Here is a 13,022-nt window from a genome sequence, read left to right as displayed (position 1 = left end):
GACAGCATGGGCTTCTGCACGGAGTTGGTCCACCTGACCTTTCATTCTTCTCTTTCTCTTTGTCAGCAAGGAGAAGAAAAAGAAGCTCTCCCTCAAGCTAGAGTCACACGGGAGAGGTAAGGACGACTTTCTGAGTGCTGGCTCCAGTCCTCTGACCTGCCAGCTGACCTATCGAGGGGCTACCACCACATTCTCTAGATTTGTCCATCGGTCTGTGCCAGAGTGAGCAATAGCCCAGTAGGTGGAGTTTCTGTAGTGTAGTGGTTATCACATTTGCCTAACACGCAAAAGGTCTCTGGTTCAAAACCAGGCAGAAACATGCTGGCTTCCTTTTCCCTGATCCCCTTGTTATTCAGAAAGGGCACTCCTCCTATTGGCCTGTCCCTGGGATAACTCCAACCCCTGCATGACAGAGGATGCTGACAGCAGTGGAGAAAGCACCTTGGTGTCAGGCTGGAGAACCTAGAGTAATTAGGCCAGTCACCATTTGGAGGCTTGTGGCTTGGCCACCTCTGCTGTTGGAGGTTGGCCTATAGAGGCTCTCACTTCCTGCTAGGCTCCTTTGCGTGACTGGCCAAAGGAGGAAGTGAGGCAGGAATGGGGCAATAGAGGAAAGCTGAGCTGAGGAAGGCAGGGAAGAAGCTGTGCGGCTAAGTGGGGTTAGTAGAGCACCACCCTTCATTCTGCAAAGCCTGGGGAGGTGTGGTTGGCTGCTGGGAGGTAGAATCCTGTGCCTGCCTCTTGACTTCCCAGGAGTGGCTACTTGCAGCCCAGGAGAAGAAGGGAGGTTCTGGGTGAAAGGAAAACAAGCAAAGCTGAGTGCAAGTGGAGAATGGCTGCTCCTTTATGGCCATTCTGGGGGCATGACGGATGGTTTTAGAGGTGGAGGCTGGGCTGGCTGTGAGCAACTGGGATCCAGGAAACCCTCACCTACCCTTCTGAGGGCTGAACCCATGGAGGTGCGGTTGGCTGCTGGGAGACAGACCCCTGTGGCTGCCTGTTGGCATCCCAGGGATGGCTACTTGCAGCCCAGGGGCAGCGGGGTTCTGGGGGAAATGAAAAGCAGCAATGGTGAGGCTGAGTGGGCTCCTTTCTGGCCGAGATGGTGGACTGTGGTGAGTCTGGGATTACCTGTAAGCCATAAGTGAACGTAGTGCAGTGAAAACTGCTGCTCCATTCTGGCCGACCTGGGGGCGCCATGGATGACTTGGGAGTGGGGGCAGGGCGCTGGCTGTGAGCAAATGGGATCCAGGAAGCCCCAGCCTGCCCATCCAGGGGCCGAGTCTTCTTCTCTCCTGCCATGGGGAGCCCGACCTTAAGCCTGCCCAGCATGTGCAGCAGCTCGAGCATTAAGCCTTCCTGTGTGCATAACTGAACTACGCCCTAGTGTAATAAGGTGTAAAGTTTAGATTGTGAATTTATCTTTAATTTCCATGGTAATTTACTTTGATCTTTTATTCCTACCACTTATAATCCTTAAAACTCCATCTTTCTGTAGTTAATAATCTGTTTTATGCTCTACTTAAACTGGTGTATTTTGCTTGAAGTTCTTGGGAAATCTCAGCTCCATTACAAGGCTGGTTCATGTACTATTCACAGTGAGGGAGGGGTGGACCCTGTGTAATAAACTCACACTGATCAGGCTTCTGATTAAGGCAAGATGGTATGATCCAGGGGTGCAAGGCTGCAGAGCTGTAGGGGGGGGCGACTTTCTATCATTAGTGTTATGAGTGGCTGCAGAAGCATTCATGTAATTCAGTTGGCTGTGTCCCTACCTACGGATGTCTGTGTAAGTGCAATATCTGCCAGAGATTCACAGCTTGTCTCAGCATCACATGTGTGAGAGGGAGCCCAGGTGGTGGGACAAAGGGCTCAGAGGTCCCACTGTTCAGTTGCATCCCATAGATCCCATCACAGACTTTCAACAACCACAGCGGGTGCTCACTGAGACAGAGAGAGAGATGCCAAAATAGTGATCTCCAGTGCCAGCAGACATCAAACTATCAGAAATTCTGTGAACAGAGAAGACTCTGCTAGTGGAAAATGCCTTTGAAAAAGGCCCTTCTGTCCCCAGCTGTGGTCGCTCAGTGCTCTGCGTTGTGGCCTCAAGAGTCATGGATGCAAGTTGAGTTACGATGACCTTTTCCTTGTCTCCACATTTCTTAGGTGCCTCTTCCAACACTTGTCAGAAAAAATGACCGGTTTCTTTTGGAAGCATTTGCACTGCAAGGCAGAGGCAGTCTTCTCTGCTTCTTCAATAGATTGACCATAAAGTGGGAGGAGTGGACAGATTTGGCCACGCACCACTGGGTGCTGCATCTCTAACCTCTACTTTACCTGGCAAGTGCCTCTGGGACTTTTCTCCCAGCTGCTCCATTTTTCATCAGTGACAATCAAAAGGAAGATTACATGACATCTGTGTGTGGACATCCCCAGCGAATCACAAGGACGTGTGGTGCAGGCTTTTGTGTTGCAGCAATTGCAGTCAAAGCAACCACCATGCCAATGCCAGTCACAGCAGCCTTTTCATCAACTCCAGGCTCGTGATTTGATTCTTTCCAATGTTTCTCTCCAAAGAAGCCTTTTCCTTAGCAAGCAATGACTTGGATACCAAGGGAGATCTCTTCTGTTTCCTAGAAAGACACAGGAAAATGTGAGCAAAGGAGACAAAACCCGTAGAACAAGGTACTACTGGGAGTTGAACCCAGGATCTCCTTTTTACTAGACAGGTGCTTTAGCCACCCAAGCCATGGTGCCTGCCTTGAGAAAATGCTTGCAACTGTTCCCTTTGATGGTCCAGGACAACACCTGCAAATTCCAAACTACAGACATTCCCCATTTCCCTCAAGACTTGCACGGAAGAACTGGAAGGCCAAGCCAGGATCTTCTGGTTACTAGGAAGACACTTCAGCCAGCTCTTCCCAAAGATCACTATCTAAAGACCTTTAAACAGCCTCTGTAGATGTTCACTGACAAAGAGATGCCAAAATAGAGTTCTCCACTGCCTGCAGCCATCACACTACCAGGAGTTCTGCGCACAGAGAGGCCCCTGCTGGTGGAAAAGGCTTTGGTAGAGACTCTTCTGACACCAGCCTGTGCTCATATACTGTTTAGCACTTTGTGTTGTGACTTCAGCATCCATAGATGCCAACTGAGTTGGGGGACATTTTTCCTGTCTCCACATTTGTCTAATGGCTCCTTTCAACACTTGCCACCAAAAAGGCTTGTTTCTTTTGCAAGCAATGTGCAGCTAGGCAAAGGCAGTCTTCCCCATTTCCTCAGAAGATCACCAAGCTGTGGGGAGAGAAGACACATTCAGCCAAGCTGGATGCTGAATCTCCTCTTTGTTCAGCAGGTGTCTGTGAAGGACATAAATCTCCACCATGTAGAGGGCAAGAATAGAAGTTTGTTATACACAGAACTGGCAGAGTGTCACCTTGCTTATTAGGCTCAGAGACACTGTTAATTTATTACAATATAATATATAGATTTTCCATGGGTGGGGGAAAAAGACGGGGTAGGGAGTTCCAAACTCTGGGATAGGTTTTGCAGCAAGACATGATAAGCACAGTAGCCAAAGGTTAACAGGTAACATAATGTCTCCACCCATGGTCTCAAGTTAGCAAGTTAACATTTCATGAATACTTTGATAAAATGTTATTAGTATAAAATATCTATGCTGAATTCTCATTTGAGGTCCATAGGAAAGGAGCAACTCCTTTGATTGTCCTCCAGGTACATTCCTAGGGTTTAAAGCAAAGAAACAGTGAAAGTATATGGCAATAAAGATTGTTTTCTGTGTGTCTTAAGCTAAGACATTGGTCCCTGGGAAGGGAGGTGGAAGGATGCCATATCTTATATTGACATCTGCCAACTTTTCATAAACTCAAGCTTGGATCTCTGGGAAGAACGTCTCCCTACAGAAGAGACTTACACAAAAGGAACAGGGATTCTTTGTTCAATCTGCAACTCTGAATAAGATACAATTCTTTAGTTCTTAGCTCCAACACCTGGCAATTTGCTGACCAAGCCTATCTTAGCAAGCAAGGCTTTCTGTTTACCCAGCTTTCTTTTAGCTGGTCACTATTTGCTAGGCTTCTGGTCCCTTGATTATACTCTGGACTTTGGGTCTGGAAAAGAGCTGGCACAATCCATAGACCAGGTTGTTATATAATATGCACATGAATTTTAACCCTTCACATACAGTAATGGCAAAGTTCTTCGTTCAAGCTTGTAGCAGTGATGGAATAAACTGCAGGTTCAAATCAAGTCTCTGGAGTCCATCCACAGCTGGGATGGGTCATTCAGTCCCTTGTACAGAGCTTCAGTTTGTAGCAAAGTCCCTTCAGAGCTATGAAGCAGGACTGAAGACAAGATGGAGACGAGGCATCAGCCTTTTACAGTCTCTTGCCATGTGGTCTTTGTTTTCTTTGTCCCAAGGACACTCTATCCAGCACGTGGCATAGAAAAACCTTTGAGTTTTGTCCATAGGCAGGTCCCTGCATACCTTGCTGAGCCACAAGGCATATCTACCTTCTCTCAAAGGGTTGATTGTAGAGCTGATGGTCCTTAATGGGTCATCAAGCAGGCTAGGCAGAACTGACACCAACTTGTCTGGCTGGGGTGTTCCTCGGAAGCATAGCACAAGTTTGAATACAGACAGCATAGAGCCAATATTCATAAAGTCAACTACAAAAATGATACACATCTAGAGATAGCATAATTATAATCAGCCAATCAGAACCTCTCCATAGACCCCTTTCACAACAACCTTTCTATCATATTGGCTGCAAATATAGAACAGTGGTCACAATGGTGATCTGTAAAGTTACAGATTATGTCAATAACATCACAGGAGGTGACACGGCATCAGTGAGATTGGTATTGGAAAACTGTCTCCAGTTTTGGTGTCCTCATTTGAAAAAGATACTGTGAAATTGGAGCTGGGGCAGCAAAAAGCCAGCAAAATGTTCTGAGGGCTGGAGAAAAATGCCTTCTAGTGAGCTATTGAAAGAGCTCCATCTGTTTAGCTTATCAAAAGAAGATTGAAAGGTGACTTCACTGAAGTGTTGAAGTGCCTTAATGGAGAGAAAAGATTGGGTATTAAAGGGCTCTTGAATGGAGCAGAGAAAGACATAACAAGACCCAATGATTGGAAGGTGAAAAGAGACAAATTCATATTACAACTAAGGCACAAATAGTCAACAGCGAGGATGATTCACCACAGGAACAAGCTACCAAGGAAAGAGGTGGAATCTCCATCCCCTGAAGTCATTCAATGAAAACTAGATGCCTTTCCCCCAGGAGTAGCTATTGTGTCATGCAGGAGGCCTGTGATATGCAGGGGGTCAGATTAGATGCTGTAATGGTCTCTTCTGGCCAGAAAGTAGACTAATTTTACAGATACTAGTTTTCGGAAAAACTGAGTGTAGCATTGGGAGCAGCGTCTGAAGTTTTACTGTCTAGCCAGCTTACTGCCTAGAACGAACGCTCCTTGAGTGGGGTGACCACAGGGAGTAGCTCAAACCTCCAAAGGGCCTGGCCAGGGAAATTGATGCTAGCCTTGGTACATGGACGCACACCGCCGAATTAATGTGCTTAGTATGGGCCTGTGTCCTCGACTTTATACAATTTCCAGAGCGTTGCACTGTGGGTAACTGTCCCATAGTTCCCGCAGTCTCCCCTGCCCATTGGAATTCTGGGTTGAGATCTCAATGCCTGATGGGGCAAAAATAGTGTCATGAGTGAGTCTGGGTAAATGTCATCACTCAATCCTCCCTCCATGAAAACAACAGCAGACAATCATTTTGCGCCCTTTTCCCTGGATCGCCCGGGCAGACGCCATAGCACAGCAACCATGGAGCCCGTTCAGCCTTTTTTCACTGTCACCGTATGTCTTCTTTCTAGTGCTGACAGACGTGGTACTGCAGTGCTACACAGCAGCATCCCCTTGCTTTTTGCAAGTTAGCACAGATGGTTACCAGCCCTACTGTACCGTCTGCTGCTTTGCAAGTTGACGATGACAGTTACCAGTTATACTGCACCATCTGCTGCTGTCATGGGTGCTCCTGGATGGCCTCGATGGGGTCGGCCACGGGCTTATGGACAAAAATAGGAATGACTCCCCAGGTCATTCTCTTCTTTAAGTTTTGTCTAATGGAGAGTCAGTTCTGCCTAGATTATCAGGCAAGCCTACTAAAGAACCAGAGGGGCAAACGGGCGCTCCGGGTCAGAGTCCTAGAGATCCCGCAGAAATGATGCGCTGCATGCCATTCTAGTGGGTGCCCCTGCAACAACCCTACCCATTGCTTCCCTCCTCCCCTACCCCTCCTGGGCTACCATGGCAGTTACCCTCCCATTTGTGTGATGAAGTAATAAAGAATGCAGGAATTTGAAACAACACTGACTTTATTGCTTCTGCAAGCAGGGATCAAAGGGGGGAGGGGAGCGCAGCCTCCAGCTGCTATGAATGAACCTGGGAGTCATTCCCATCTTTGTCCAGGCACCCCCAGCCGACCTCACCGAGGCCAGTCAGGAGCACTCACGGGACGACGATGATGGATACCTGTCCTACTGTACCATCTGCCGTTCGCAAGGGAAGGGAAGGGGATGCTGCTGTGTAGTGCTCCAGCACCACATCTGCCAGCAGCATCCAGTAGACATACAGTGACACTGAAAAAAGGTGAGAGAGGATTTTTTTCCCTTTGCTTTCATGGGGGCAGGAGGCGGGGGAACGACATATACCCTGAAGAACCCGCGACAATGTTTTTGACCCTTCAGGCTTTGGGAACTCAGCCAAGAATTCAAATGGTTTTTGGAGAGTGCGGGAACTGTGGGATAGCTACAATCCTCAATCGCCCCTCCCTCCATGAGCATCCATTTCATTCTTTGAATTTCTGGTACGCTTGTCTCAGTTCCTTAAGTTTCAGCACTGCGTTGAGTCCCTATTGTGGCCTCTGTCCATCATAGCCTTGGAGATTTTTTCAAATGTTTTGGTATTTCGTCTTTTGGAACGGAGTTCTGATAAAACAGATTCATCTCCCCATACGGAGATCAGCTTCAGTATCTCCCGAACAGTCCATGCTGGAGCTCTTTTTTGATTCTGGGACTGCATAGTCACCTGTGCTGATCAGCGCTCCACGCTGGGCAAACAGGAAATGAAATTCAAAAGTTCACGGGGCTTTTCTTGTCTACCTGGCCAGTGCATCCGAGTTCAGATTGCTGTCCAGAGCAGTCACAATGGTGCACTGTGGGATAGCGCCCAGAGACCAATACCGTCAAATTGCAGCCACACTAACCCTAATCTGACATGGCAATACTGATTTCAGCACTACTCGTCGTCAAGGAGGAGTACAGATACTGGTATTAAGATCCCTTTATATCAATATAAAGGGCTTCTTTGTGTGGACGGATGCAGGGTTAATGTGACATAAACTCGTAGTGTTGACCAGGCCAGAGAGAGCAGCAGGTTTCCCCTTTTGTTTCCTGCTTTCGTTTCCTTGACTAGTTTCTCCTCTGCACCAACTTGCTGTATTTGTTTTTTGAGTCTGACTAGCTCAGTTGGTAAAGTATCAGACTTTTAATCTGAGGGTTCAAGTCCCTGGTCAGGTAATAAACTACTCATTATATCTTAAAAATCTGTCTTTCAGAAGTCTTCTTTGATGTTTTTTCTCTTCAGGATTTTGCCTCTTCTAAGAAGGGCCTTTGTGTGGGGGGGATTAAAGGGGCAACTTCCTGACAGCCCCTCTGTCCTTGCAGGCTGGAGGAATAAAGGCCTCTGGGCATATAGCATGTTCCTCCCCTGCACGCACACACACAAAATATCCCTATGGAATTAGAATCACCTGCTGCCTTCCCCTGTTCTGCTGGATCCCCAAATGAGGATACTCTTCAGCCTAAACCCATGTCCCCTCTTTGTCCAGTGCCCCTCAGTCCCAACCCTCTGTCCCTCCTATGCTCACTGCTCCTCACTCCCAACCAGAGCCTGCTCCTCTTCACCCTTCTCCTCTGTCCCAACCCACAACCCCCTCCTATTCCCAGTGCCCCTCAATCTCAACCCACAGCTCCTTCCTTCCCCCCAGCAGCAGGTGCTTCAGACCCCCTCAGGAAGATTTTCTTGCAAGGTTTCGTGTATGAGTCTTCATGTGGATTTTACAGTGTGTTGGGAATATGTTGGGTTGCTTGCCAAAATGATCACTTTTGGCTGGTGTTGGATTCCCAGTCTCCTTGTTATTGGGACAGGAGAAATAAAGGGTTGTTGTCCTTGTTGTGTGAATCGAGGGCAGCAGAACTGTGCTTGGCAGACCCAGATGGAGGGACTCACCCTCAATTCAATAGCACTTGCTAGGCAGGGGACATTGGTTCCAAAGCCAAGTGGGCTGGGGTCTGAGTTCTCATGCTAAAATTTATGTGTTAGACCAACTTTAGGACAGGGTGGCTGTGGAGGGGTGAGTGAGTCCCTAGACAACATAGTGAGTACGGTGCCTTCTTATTTTCCCCCTTTTCCACCCAGGATGGCAGATGAACTGTACAGAGGCACCTCTGGGCTTGCACTGACTAAGGAGAACAGCTGTGAGTGGGGTGCAGAGAGGAGATGGCTCATGTTAAATGACTTTTGGTTGCTGGACTTACGAACCTTAGGGAGAAGGACACTGCCCAGCTTATTTGTGGGTGGGTCTTTTCCTCATAGTTTAGGTTTATGTGTTGGGGCTGCTGACATGACTTCTGCTAACCCTGGGCTTGCATTGCAATGTAGACGTACCCTGAGAGTGCAGCTATACTGAGATAAAATCCCTGTGGCCTGGCTGGCCTGGATGATCTGATTTGGGCTCCTGGGGCTCAGGTTGTGAGGCTAAAAACTGCAGTGTAGACATTTGGGCTCAGACTGGAGCCCAGGCCCGGAGACCCTCACCCCTTGTGGAGTCTCAGAGGCTGGGCTCAAGCCCAAGTGTCTACACTGTAATTTTATTACCCTGTAGCACAAGCCCCACAAGCCTGAATCAGCTGACCCAGGGTTTGAGAATAGTGACTTGGGTGTGCTAATGGCAGTGTAGACATAATGCTAGGCTATGTCCACACTGCAATGAAACATCCAGGGCTGCCCCATGCCAGCTCCGGCTCCTGGGGCTTGGGCCGTGGGGTGGTAAATTTGCAGTGTAGACATCTCAGCTCAGGCTCAATACCGGGGTCTGGGACCCCACAAGGTTGGGAGGGAGTTTAGCAAGCAAAAAAGGTAAAATGGCAGTGGAGTATTACCGTGGACTCAGTGGCATTTCTCCATTGGTCTGTCTGCTTTGGGGCAGGGACAATAACACGTCCTGCTGCTTTTGTTGTTTCAAAGGGCGGTTTAGGATTTTCATTCTCAGACACTGGGCACAAAGCAGGACTCAACCCTCAATGCAAATTAAATGAGCTGCCCACAGATTCTGGCAGCCACAATGAGCATTTGGTGCGAGAGCTCAGACCTGCCCCTGTCTCAGAGGGAGGGGGTCAGCTGCGAGGGGACTGGACCACTGTCCTATCAGCTCTTATCTCCCAAACTTTCAATAACTCTATTATCAGTGGCTCTGAGCATAATTTAAACCATAAGAAAAACCACACTGGGCTAGGCCAAAGGCCCATCTAGCTCTGAATCTTGTCTTCTGACAGTAGCCAATACCATGTACCCCAAAAGCCACTCCCCTAGGGACCTGAACCCAGGATCTCCTGCTTACAAGGCAAGTGCTTTAGCCAGCTAAGCCATGGTGCTTGCATCTGGTTAAAACACAGTGTCTGACCACCTTCGGTCGGCAGCTCCTGGCTGGTGTACACACTGCAATGCCACATCTGGTGACAAAACTGCCCTGTTTTGGTGACAAAATAAAACCACTTCGATGAGAGGCCTAGAGCTTTTTGCAGCAAACTTAAAGGGACAGAGTGCCAGTGTAGATGCTGCCGTTCATTGTATAACCATAACTGGCCTCCTCCAGTATCCCATAATACCTGCCGTGAACTCGCCTGCCCTGCATTCTGCTACAGAGCCATGGGACCGTCCCCTTTCATAGCTCCAGGAAGTTCTGACAGCTTAGCCAGGAGCAAATCTCTGCCGTGGATGCTGCTCTCTCCCGCCCTGCAAACACAGAGCAGGTGGCAGGAGCTTCCTTACAGTGGGGGCGGTGGGGCATTGGCATCTGAACTGTGACAACCCCATGATACCCCTTCTTTCGAGGAGGCTCTTACCTTCTAAACAGGGACGGCTGTTTTCTAGTAAAATCACTACAAGACTACAAGGCATCTAGTCTTCATTAAATGACATCAGGAGATGGCGAATCCACCACTTTCCTTGGTAGCTTGTTCCTGTGGTGAATCATCCTCACTGCTGAATTTTTGCGCCCTATTTGTAATATGAATTTCTCTTTTCACTTTTCGGCCATTGGGTCTTGTTATGCCTTTCTCTGCTCGATTAAAGAGCCCTTTAATATCCAGTCTTTTCTCTCCCTGAAGGCACTTCAACACTTCAGTGAAGTCACCTTTCAATCTTCTTTTGATAAGCTAAACAGGTTGAGCTCTTTCACTACTCACTAGAAGGCATTTTTCTCCAGCCCTCAGAACATTTGGTGGCTCTTTGCTGCCCCAGCAGAGCAGTTTGCAGGGACCACTGGAGTGGTTCATGGAATGGCTGGTGGAGTGGAGCGGCTCAGACTCCCTGCTTGCAAGAGGGGAAGTATTGCCTCCTAGAGGCACCCAGGGGGGTGATGTGTAATTGTCCCAGGTTACTGGGTGGGGGCTCGAGCCAGTTTTGTATTGTTTTATTGAAGCAGAACCCCTAGATACTGAACCCAGCCCTTGTTTCTGCCAACTCAGAGGGGCAGAAGAGTTACAGGAATTTATCACACAACCCTCCCTGTTCCCATGGGGAGAATGTAGGGAAGGGGGAGTCATTCCTCACCTGTGCTCCCAGAAGAACTGCTAGGACTCCTTCCTGCCAGTTACTCACTCCTGGATTCACCCTCAGCTCCTGGGATCTTTCTGCTCCAAAGGCTCCAGAGGCCTGGGGTTGGGAGGGCGTCACTGCACAGTCTGAAACACAAGGGAGGATTCTGGAATTGAACGAAGGAGCAAAAAATGGAGAGGAAAGAAACAGAGAGAAAACGCCTCATCTCTCTCCCCTCCCCGTCCCAGCAAGAAATGTTACCAAGGATCAGCGTTAGGGGAAATGGTGCCCTGGGTAAAACTTAGACTTTGGCACTTCCCCATCACCCCTAGACGATCCCCCTCTCCCTTTACCCCCTAGCTCCGGCACTCCAAACCCTTGTGCCTCCTTCAACCCAACTCCTGCCCCCTCCTGTGCCCTAACCCCTACACTGTGTCCCCTTTGCCCTTAACTCCCATACTCCCCTCTTCTGCCACCAACCACTGCCCCCTCCTGAACCCCCTTGACCCCTAACCCCTGCACCCCTTCCTGTGCCACCAGCCACTGCTCTCTCCAGAATTCCCTTCGCCCCTAACCCCTGCACCCCCTCCTGTGCCACCAGCCACTGCCCCTCTCCTGCACCCCCTTCACCCTAATCCTACACCCCCTCCTGTGCCACCAGCCACTGCCCCTCTCCTGCACCTCCTTCACCCCTAACCCCTGCAACCCTTCCTGTGCCACCAGCCACTGCCCCCTCCTGAACTCTCCTCACCCTTAACCCCTGCACCCCATCCTGTGCCACCAGCCACTGCCATCTCCTGCACCCCCTTCACCTCTAACCCCTCCACCCCCTCCTGTGCCACCAGCCACTGTCCCTCGCCTGCACCCCCTTCACCCCTAACCTCTGCACCAACTCCTGTGCAACCAGCCACTTCCCCTCTCCTGCACCCCCTTCACCCCTAACCCCTGCGCCCCAACCCCTGCCCCTCTTCTGCACCCCCTTCACCCTAATCTCTCCACACCCTCCTGTGTCACCAGCCACTGACCCTCTCCTGCACCCCCTTCACCCTTAACCTCTGCACCCCCTCTTTTGCCACCAGTCACTGCCATCTCCTGCACCCCCTTCACCCCAACCCCTTCCCCCTCTCTTTTGTCCCCAACCCCTGCGCCCCCTCCTGCACCCACGTGCGGACAGTGATCTGTGTGCATGGAGCAGCTAGCATTGCTCCTCCCTGGGATGCTGCTCCTCCGGGTACCCGTAGGGGCTGTGCGGGTGGGGAGATGAGAAGTGACGTCATCCGAGCTCCCTGCATCCAGGTCACTTTCCTCAGCTGGGCTGCATAAGGGGAGGGCAGAGAGCAGCAGCTTCTGATGCTCTCCTCACAGCACAGCCCAGGTGGGGAAAGTGACCAGGACGCATGGAGCACATAGTGTTGCTCCTCACTCCCCCCAACCCTCTATGGGCCCACGGAGGAACATTGGGGCAGGGGAGAGCAGTGAGCACCTTTGCACTGCCACACGGTGCCCTTTGACCCCCTGGAGCCTTGGGTGGCTGCTGGGGGCCCAACCCCTAGTGCCGGCCAGGCTCCCCAGGACAAGCAGCAGAAAACACAGGGAGACTGGCCCCACACTGAGCAGCGGTAGCCTGGGTGGCATGTAATGGAGGTCGGGGGGGCTCAGTCTCCCCAAACCTTGCATCACCAAGGGGACAGTGGGGCCCATGACTGGGACCCCGGCCAAATTAGGCCACCCTGCAAAAGTCTCCGCTATGTCAGCCCCAGGGCTGGAGGAGCTCCCACTCCCTGCTACGGCCCAGGGGCTGCAGCAGGGGTACGGAACTTCTCTGGTCTCAGAGCCACAGCGGGGCAGGGGTAAAGGAGTGATAGGGTGGGGCTGGTGGGGGAAGGGGTGGAACAGAGGTGATAGTGGATGGGGCTATGGGTGGAAGGGGGCAGAGCCACAGACAGAAGGGGGTGGATGGTTCTGGTTCTGGGGCCCCCACACTTGTTCTCCCTTTCCCTGGGCTTTGGCATCACTAGCCCCTGCTTAGCGAGTAGGGTTCAGTGGTCCCCATAATGTGGGGTATGACTCCTAGGGAGACACAAAGGAACATTCATGGGGGCACGTCAGG

The 13,022-nt window shown here is 50.4% G+C and overlaps 1 non-coding gene across 1 annotated transcript; it reads left to right on the top strand.

Moving 5' to 3' along the window:
• The first annotated feature begins 246 nt into the window (after positions 1–246).
• On the top strand, positions 247–319 carry TRNAV-AAC (transfer RNA valine (anticodon AAC)). The gene has a single exon. It is a non-coding gene; the product is annotated as a tRNA-Val (tRNA).
• Positions 320–13,022: the final 12,703 nt, after the last annotated feature.

The sequence above is a fragment of the Gopherus flavomarginatus genome, unplaced genomic scaffold (genome assembly GCF_025201925.1).
Source record: "Gopherus flavomarginatus isolate rGopFla2 unplaced genomic scaffold, rGopFla2.mat.asm mat_scaffold_34_arrow_ctg1, whole genome shotgun sequence".
NCBI classification, from domain to species: domain Eukaryota; kingdom Metazoa; phylum Chordata; order Testudines; family Testudinidae; genus Gopherus; species Gopherus flavomarginatus.
Note: the sequence above shows the minus strand (reverse complement) of the source record. Positions and strands in the feature narration are given on the sequence as shown.